This window comes from Triticum urartu, chromosome 6A (genome assembly GCF_056163025.1).
Source record: "Triticum urartu cultivar PI428250 chromosome 6A, HENAU_Tu73, whole genome shotgun sequence".
NCBI classification, from domain to species: domain Eukaryota; kingdom Viridiplantae; phylum Streptophyta; class Magnoliopsida; order Poales; family Poaceae; genus Triticum; species Triticum urartu.
The window spans coordinates 458904181-458913496 of record NC_141878.1 but is presented as its reverse complement, the minus strand read 5'-3'; the positions used below and the strand labels follow the sequence as shown (position 1 = coordinate 458913496).

Genomic DNA, 9316 nt, shown 5'->3' with positions numbered 1-9316 from the left:
CTCAAAGGCCAGGAGGGCGTTGTCTATTATCATCCTTCCTGGGACAAAGGCGCTTTGTCGCGGGAAGATTATGCCATCGAGAATGGGACGCAACCTGTTCACCAAACATTTAGCCACAATTTTATAGATGACATTGCAGAGACTAATTGGCCGGAAATCGGTCACCCTCATTGGATCATCCACTTTTGGGATGAGCACTATAACAGTGTCATTCACCCCCTCCGGCATCACTCCCGTACGAAAAAATTCCTTGACTGCATGTATAACTTCATCTTTGACTGTCAGCCAGTTTCTCTGAAAAAACCGTGCCAGGAAGCCATCAATACCTGGTGCCTTCAAGGGCCCGATCTGGAACAAGCTGTCAGCTATCTCCTTATCACTAAACTCTGCACATAGCATGTCATTCATTTCTTGTGAGACCTTCTGTTCAAAGAGCTGCACAAGGGGTTGCTGCACAAGGCTTTTATCGCATGTGAACAGAGACTGAAAAAAAGAGTCAAACAAACTGCCCATCTCCTCATGTTTCTCATGCCTATTACCTGCGTCGTCAAGGAGGAATTTTACATTGTTCTTTTTTGCTCTCCACACAGCCCCTTGATGGAAGAATTTCGTATTACGATCCCCATCTCGTAACCAATCCACACGAGACCTTTGTAGCCACATTAATTCTTCTCTGTAGAGCAACTCGTTCATATGATCCTGTACGTCCCTTATTTCATTGCGGTCAGCATTCATCCTCATAAGCTCCTCAAGCCTTGTCCGGGATTGCTCCAAGTCCCTAATCACGCTCCCGAATTTTGCTTTGCTCCATAGGTGCAGTGCAGCCATTAATTCATGCAGCCCTCGGCGGACGTCTCCCAGGTGAACTTTCTTGCCCACCTTTGCCCACACATTCTGAATTCTTTCCGGCAAGCTCAAGTCTCTTTCCCATATAATTTCATAGCGTCTCTGCCATACCCTTGATTTTGGATCATTTTCTTTATCACACTGGAGAACAATTGGGCAGTGGTCCGAGCAAGGGCTAACTCGATGTACCACCCGAGCCTCTGAAAAAATGTCACGCCAACTATTGTCAGCCACTGCACGATCAAGGCGGACTCGCACATTGCGCCGGCCAGCTTGCTTATTGTCGTAAGTGAACGGTAGGCCGGCGAACCCTAAGTCTGACAAGCCACATATCTCCAAAGTATCCCTGAAAGCAAGCATCTGCCTTTCTGCTCTTGGAGAGATAGAAAAATGCTCGAACGACCACATAGCCTCGTTAAAGTTACCTATCACACACCATGGCAACTGTGAGCGAGCTTTCAGCATTTCCATTTTCTCCCATATCAAGTGTCGGTTCTCCACCCGCGGTTCCCCATACACACATGTCAAACGCCAAAGCGGGTCAGTTGTGGACACACGAACATAAGCGTCAATGTATCTTTCGTTAATTTCCTGAACATCCACGAAAATTTGATCACACCAAAAAAGAGCCAAACCACCACTAAGACCATTACTGTCACAACCTGCGAAACCCCTTAGACCCAGTCTACCTCTCAACCGACGGACTTTTTCAGCTTTAACTCTAGTTTCACTAAGAAATACCAATTTAGCTTTGACGGTCCTCGCAAGGCCCACCAAATCGTGAACTGTCGGTTTGTTGGCCGCTCCCCGACAGTTCCAGCTGAGGTAATTCATTGCTCCTGACGGGGTGCCACACTCGGCCCCGTCAGGTCACTGGCAGCCCCAGGGCCGGTCGCTTCCCACTGTGTGTGCTGGTCCACCGTCTCGACGTCCATCTGCATGTCCATCTCCACCTTTCTTCTCTTTTGGCTGCCTGCCTCATTTGCAAAGAGTACCATCGCATTGTGCTGCTCTCCTTGGTACACTATCGGCTCCTTATCCGCTTCCATGTGTTTCCCAAGTACGAATTCCGCAGCCGTCATGGCCGTATCAAGGCTAGCAAAAGAGGCAACCACGTTGCTCAAGTCCCTCAGCACCGGAATCATATCCATTGCTAATTTCAGGCGTATGGTTTTGACATGCTCAGATAGAGAGTGATCAACTTCAGTTACCGATTCAGCCACATAATCCTCTTCCACAATCCACTGTTCCATCCTACCCCGATACTGATCCCCACAAACCATAGTCTGACCATATGTGATAATTCCCTGGGCACTGACGTCCTGCTCATCTGCTGTTCCGTGTACTTTGCTGCATACAAGTTGTTCCTGAACGATCTCCAAAGCGTGCAGGTCCAGGTTCGCTGCTCGCTTATCCAGGGGTTCCTCCGTAGCTGGCTTCGGGCGGGTAACTCCCTCATCGGGTGCCCCGTTCTCGCCCCCACCAGCTGCCAAGTTCACCACAGGAATCAGCGAAAGCGACGCTGGAGGTGTTGCCGGCTTGGACCACGTCGAGTAACCCAACAGCAGGTCGCCCTTGGAGATGCGCAATGTGTCAGGGTCAGGCGGCTCCCTCGCCCTCAGATCAATCTGTCCCAGTATGGGAGCCCTATACTTCTTTATGTATGTCGACGTTGAGCCGATGCCCATACCAAGTACAGGATCCGCGACGACGGACTTGGAGTCCAGAGGCAGCACGCCGTCGAGCTTCTCAGATTGAAACGACATAGAATTGATCACAACCTTCTCGCGAGTTCCGCTTCCACGTCCCTCCGAGTCACAGGCGGACGAAGCCGCAACAGGGCCACAATGCAACGCCTCGCATGTGGCAGCGATGTCGACCTGCCTGACGGCCGGCCCGACGGGTGATGGCGGCGGCGGCTGGGCAATCGCCCAGGGGTCGCCTAACCCTAACGAAGCGGTACGCTCCATCTCATATATAAGTCTATTAAGTACCCAAGGTGAAGAATAAGTAATTCTTCATCCCAGTCCAGTGACCAAGCCATACTTTCCCTCTGTGCGATCCCACCTGCGCGTTGCACCTCAAGCGTCGAGCCTTCCACCGTAACCCCTCGCGCGAGGTAAAACTTCTCTCTACCGACGTAAGTTTTCTGGTTACCGTCAAAAATAAGTTGGCAAAAACATATTCTGTTCGTCGGGTTAGGAGTTTCTCCACTCCCCGGTTCCTATTCTAATCGTGGTGCCTGACTTGCGGTCGTCAACGGAAACTGACTTGCGACATGGGGATCGGCCGTCGGCGGATCAGCGAACCCGGTGGGTGAGACGAGGCGGTGGTCCACGGGTAGGATGGGCAACATGGGGACGGCAGGGTGCCACGCGTGGTACTCGGCGGGTTTTAGCTCGGCTGCAATGTCCGTGGACGCAGCGGCGAGATGAGCGGGGCGTGACCTCAGTGTTGGGCAAAACGGCGCATGGTGGTAGGCTCGCCGCGGCGGTGGTTGATGTGGTGGTCGACCGCGACCTCTTCATGATCTGCTTGCCCCAGTACGACGCTGGTCAACCCAATCGGTCAATCCAAATCCCTTCACAGCTTGTCTGTGCACGGGGTTGATTCCCCGTGGTTCTTTTCTCAAATCCTTAATTTGATATGCTGCTCTATTTCAACTCTAGAAGTCCCATTGTAACTCCTGACGAGGCATGCCATGCAGAAATACTTTGTACTGGTGATCCAATCGCTGTTTGGTTATCTCTTCTCAGTTTGACAGCTATAATCGTGTGGGAATTGGTTGCCTCTGAATTTATTCTACTAATCGTGTATTGTTTTGTTCATAGTCTGTAGCATTTTGCACTTTGACTGGAATATATAATATCAGTAGTGCGTTGAACAATTAGTAACTTCTTTCACTTAGCCATGTTAGACACAAACAGTTTGGTTTTGGGCAAGTTGCTTAGAGTAGACAATTTTTTGTTTTATTTCCCTGGCCTAATACCAATCCGATGTGCAGGTAACTTTATATCTCTCGCAAGAGCTCACCTCAACGACCTCATGGAATCGAGATTCATGACTGGGCTATTCTCTATGTATGCAGGTATTGCTCTGCCAGTAAAGAAGCTCATGTTAATATAATTTATGTGTTTTGCTGAATTTATTCGCAAATGGTCGAAGCACTGAGCAGATGTTCAACTGGATATGTTTTCAGTGCACATATAGTGTTTCCTCAGTTTAATGCAAATTAGTGCCCACTTCTTTGTTCAGGTCTGCATTCTCTTTGCAATTAGCAAGGAACTCAAAGACAGATGTGCATTGGCTCATGTGCATTCTAGTCCCTAGATTATTTGGGGCTTTGGGCAATACAGAATGGAAGAACTTGTAATTTCGATACAGGTTTGGATAGAATGGTGTGGTATGAACAACTACTTTAACCTTTTGTAGTTGAAATCCTGCACACATTTCTCTTGATTTATTTATCTTGTTGGCTCTCATGCACCATTACTTGATGAATCAAATATCACAGTAATATTTCGACAACACTAACTTCCCACAAATGTACAGTTTCTGCATATCAAGGTTCTCTTCCCATGTTTCACTCCTTGTTCAACTGCTGGTATACAAAAGCTTAAACCGCAAAAAATGTATACACATGTTTACCTCTTTAAACACAACAGCTCTTACAATCAGGTTTGAATTTACAATGCTGGCCTAGATTCGGACATGATAGATAATACCATGTTCCACACATAGTAATATGTTGTACTGCACCACCGTGTACACAAGTTTCTCTAATTTATTCAGATAGTTTCTGTGTGGACAATCTTTTCCCTTCTAATAAAAACTGAAATTACCTTCATTTTTGTTCAACAATGCATCCTAAAAATGGATAGCCTCTAAATTAAGTGCATAGAGCACAATATCGATCGACAAAATGATCCGCCTATTGAAGATATACATCAGTCATCTATTACTGGAACAAGAATCTTATTTGTCCAATTTATGCATTATTTAATATTTACTTTATTTCTTTTCACAACAAATATAATTTTCCCTTCCGTGGGTATTCTTCAGATTTACATGTATACTGTGAAGTATTGGTTTTGCCCATCTTTAACCCATTATTTCTATCTTGCAGAGCTATCTATTCAACTATGATTAATTTCTTCTTTGTTGGGGCTTATTTACCACTGTCATAGACAAGTGCTTATTTAGTTCCTTGTCATATTTATTAGTTCGTTGTAATATGTGTTTGATGGATTATGGGGAGTACCTTTCAAACTAATGTTCCTCTTTTTAACTTACATTTTGACATGCATCTCCAAGAAAATAAACAGGAACAGAGTAGTCATGAGGAGTTGCAATGAAACGTGTACACGTAACAATTGTCCAAGCTCTGAAACATTTTCAGATATCGTTGCTGAACCTGTATGGTCATCCAGATGAGGATGTTGCAAGCGCTAACTGGAAATACATGTTCGCAGAAGCTCTAGGGTCATCTAGATGTGGATTTTCCAACCCCTAATTGGAAATATAGAAAGGTAGTTTCGTCTGTAGAAATTGATGGGAGAGTGTAGTACTACAGAAAGGTAATTTTGTATGTAGATATTGATTATTTAGATGCGACTTTCTCAAGTAGCATATTGAATTTATTGTGTCTGATTTGTGTATGACGAACTCACATCATCTTTGTTCATTGTAAACTGATCTAGTTATGTAATGAAATTCAAGTGTTTTTTGAGTAGTTCTTATGTGGACTAATGTATCAATCCAGTAATTCTTATGTCTTTGCAACAACATAAAAGAATATTTTTCTGTGTGGTCTTGAGATAATGAGTTGAACACAAAGAAACTTTTCTGTGTGGTCCACTAGTGAGTTAACACACAACCTGATGATCGGGTTGACAACTGCTATAAAAACACTGGAGGAAAATGCAAAGGATTAATCACAAACCATGAAATCAACCATATTTTTTTTATCAGATACACTCAATAAGGCACTTATTGATAAGCCTATCACTATTTGATGAAAGCACACACAAATTAGAAGAACAAACTTCTAGTGGTACTTTTACAAGGAAATTTGACAACCGCTCGCATGGAGCGATTTTATCGACATGATAATTCAAATGGTAAATGCATTGCAGCCCAATAAAGTATTCACTATACATAATGAAAAATACGACAGTGAAATCTTTGCCGTGTTCATGCAAAACGAAACAAAAATCTTTGCCTTGTTACAAATTTCACTTGCATCCATATATTTTGTTAGATGAATAACCAAAGACCATCTGAATGACATGTTCCATACATGGCATACGAATTCAGAGTTCCTTCTGGCATCAGCAGATTCAGTCAGGCTTATGAATTCACACAAGCATCGATAGGTCAAGAGACTGCATATGGTTGTGCTTGTGCTTGTGCTTGTTCTAGTAGGTGACATGAGCACCAGTGTTGCAGCACCACTACTCCATGTGCTTCCTCGCAACGCATTCCTTGGTGGTGATGCATCTGTAGACCCCTGCACTATTAGTTCATACTGAATTAGTTAGTTCAGAGGCTGCATGAGAACGAGAAGGAAAATTTGATCTCTTTCTCCTTGCCTTCCATATCAATAGAACTCATTTGGAAATGTGCAAAACTGTAACTTTCACAAAGAAACTTCGCGAGATATTAACAAGCAATAGCTCTTAATATGCAAAACTGGCAGAAGATCAGTATTTCTCTGCGTCAATAGTTTCTCAAAGAGAACATCTGAAGTCAGCATTTTGAGAACACCTTGAACAAGAGTTTCTTGTCATGTCCAGTTGAACAATATGACAAACTAAAGACAATTTTTGACATGCAAACTAAAGATATATCCTGACTCTAATAAAATCTGATTCAGCATAACACTGGAGATAAAGCGGCATCCAAGACTGAAAGAATTTAGTTCAAACAAAATCGGACCTACTAGCAATTTGGTCTATTTTTTTTCTTGAATAAATCCTTTAGATATAAGCAACCTCGTTTTAAACCATAATGCAGATATATCCATAAATGAACCTCTGGTATATGATGCACCAGCATAACACAATTGCAAAAATCAAAATAAGGATTCCCTGTTTTGTTACTGACAGACAGAAGAATGCTAAGAATTGGATAGTACACTGGCAAAAATACTGATGTACAACAGTAGCGAGTCTAGCGCATAGACCGTTGAGCTTCCCAACCAAATCAACTGAGTAGATGTGAGAAAGTTTATGTCAAAACTATGAAATATATAATACAACAATGATCAAGCTACTTCTTCAATCTACAAGTGTACCTGAAAAGATTAAACATATTGGTATCTTTATTCTCCAAATAAGTAGTAGCCTCCATATGTGATTGTGTAGTGGCGATGGGGTCCGGCAACCAAATCAATTGGATATAAGGAAAACATCATGGTTTGCAACAGTTTCCCTCAACTTCTTCATGTCAAATAGACCACGACTTTTTCTCACTTGTCCACTGCATAACACATGCACGAAATACAGAGAAATCAAAGTGTTAGGGGAGAAATTTCCTCTGTGGCAGGTAGCAAGATTAAGAGAGAGCAGAACTTTCCTCGGTTGCGTATAGCAAAGCATTAGGGGCGAACTTTCCTGTTTCAATAAATCCCTCTCTTCACTTTAAAAAATTTGATCTGGTTTTTGATCAAACCAAGCGAACCCAAAATCTGATTACGATGCAAAACTGCAGTACAACAAGAACATGGTCATTGTATGAACCGAGAATCAAGTTAGCCTTCTACATGATATGGAAATTTCTAAACAACAGCAAAAGAAAAACTAATTGACTGTTAAACTCTGCTCCCACAACAAAATTACCTACCATACTTTTGCTACTGATTTCAGAAACATAGTGCATCGACTTGTTCTAGCATTATAAGACCTTATAGCATAATAAGTTTTATTTCTCAAAACATAGTCATTTCGTTATGCTCTCATTACAGAAGGACAATTGATTCGCTGAAAGATATTCGCCAAACTCATAACACACAAATTCTGATGCACTCCTGTCAAAACAAACAAACTCCTGTTTATCAAAAGTACTTAGGGATGTCACCAGGGGGTGGATGCGGCCAGGTGACCAGATTCGAGAGAGGCAAGATGCGGACCTGGTGCTCATGGGCGCATGAAGTAGGAGCCAGTGACCAAACTTGAAGAGGAGGTCGACCATACCTAGACCATGACGACTCAACGACTGCCGATGAAATCTTTGGATCCAGATTCAGTCAGTTAGGCTAGGATGGGAGGAGATACAAGATAATGGCCCGAGCTCGGGGAGCGCATCGATACGGCGACCACTGCCCTGGCGCTGAGATCAGGGTCCAACTTGGCGCCGCCGCTTCTGTTCAACTGGATCCCGCCGGTGATCTCTTCCCATCTGTAAAGCTACCGGAGCCTGCTCTCGACCACAGGATAGAGTGAACCGCACGGCTGGTTCTGGGGAACCGTATTGGCTGCACGCTGAACAAATCGGGGTAGTGGCGGTGGGCTGGACGAGAAGGCGTGGAAAATGGCAGACCCCTCCCACGATCCATGGAGTTCGTTTAGACGAGGGGTAAATTTACTTCGTGCTGCTTTTTTCCTACTTGAGGTCTTCATCATGTAACTTTACGATTCATGCCCGAGGTAATTTTATGTTTCCAGCTCTGTTTCTTTCGTGGTTGTACCGTGTCTGGTTCGACTAGGCGGCTGGGGTGAGGAATAACTATTCCTCACCCAGGGTGGCGAATAGCGCGACCTTATATATATATATATATATATAAGATGCGATTGCAGAATGATAGGATCATCATGAGTTTGCTAGGGGCCACGACCGAAGTGGCGACCCTAAAGCAAGCACTGTCCGAAGCCGAAGACAAAGCGGCCAAGGAGCGCACCGAGCGGGAGAAGTAAGAGGCGCGGGTGGGCGAGATGCAGCAAGAGCTCCAAGCTCTCGTGACGAAGCACGAGGCGTTGGAGCTTGACTCGAAGACGCGAGAGTCTGAGCTTGCCGCGGCCCTTGAGAGCGCAAAGAATGCCAAGGCTGAAGCCCACAAGGCCCTCCAGGAGATTGAGGCGATGGGGAAGATAGCGGCGGGTAAGGCATTCAATATGTAAAGCAATCATATGAAAGTAAATTACTTGTTACTTACCCGAATCCGGAGCTCTCCAGGAGCATTCGCAGATTTACCCCGCAGCGTGTCGGATGCCGCAAAGTTTTACCAAGCCGAGGAGGGAAGCTCGACGGAGAAGCTGTTCTGGTCTCAGTATACTGGGACCGAACACCCGATGCCTGTGAGGGACCAGCTGAAGCAACTGGTCGAGCTGCACAAGGCGGCCGAACAGGCCATGAAGGGCTTTATAGTCCGGATGTGGCCTGGCGAAGCCCTTCCAAACAGCTACTTTGGCCTGGTGAGGCGGCTTGTGGATGCCTGCCCTCGGCTGGAAGTCATCAAGCGGTCCGTCTGTGT

At 44.8% G+C, this 9316-nt stretch overlaps 2 long non-coding RNA genes across 4 annotated transcripts; one reads left to right on the top strand and one right to left on the bottom strand.

Moving 5' to 3' along the window:
- Nucleotides 1-2856: 2856 nt before the first annotated feature.
- LOC125512298 (uncharacterized) lies at nucleotides 2857-5510 on the top strand. Its single transcript, XR_007285287.2, has 3 exons — nucleotides 2857-2965; nucleotides 3851-3934; nucleotides 4102-5510. It is a non-coding gene; the product is annotated as an uncharacterized LOC125512298 (long non-coding RNA).
- Nucleotides 5511-5952: 442 nt separating this feature from the next.
- LOC125514064 (uncharacterized) lies at nucleotides 5953-8533 on the bottom strand. 3 transcript variants are annotated; one of them, XR_015608493.1, is made up of 2 exons: nucleotides 7142-8533; nucleotides 5953-7054 (listed from the first exon to the last, which is right to left on the bottom strand). It is a non-coding gene; the product is annotated as an uncharacterized LOC125514064 (long non-coding RNA). The 3 variants fall into 3 exon arrangements; XR_007286252.2 differs by having other exon boundaries at nucleotides 5953-6360; XR_015608494.1 differs by having other exon boundaries at nucleotides 5953-6355.
- Between the last annotated feature and the right edge of the window lie 783 nt (nucleotides 8534-9316).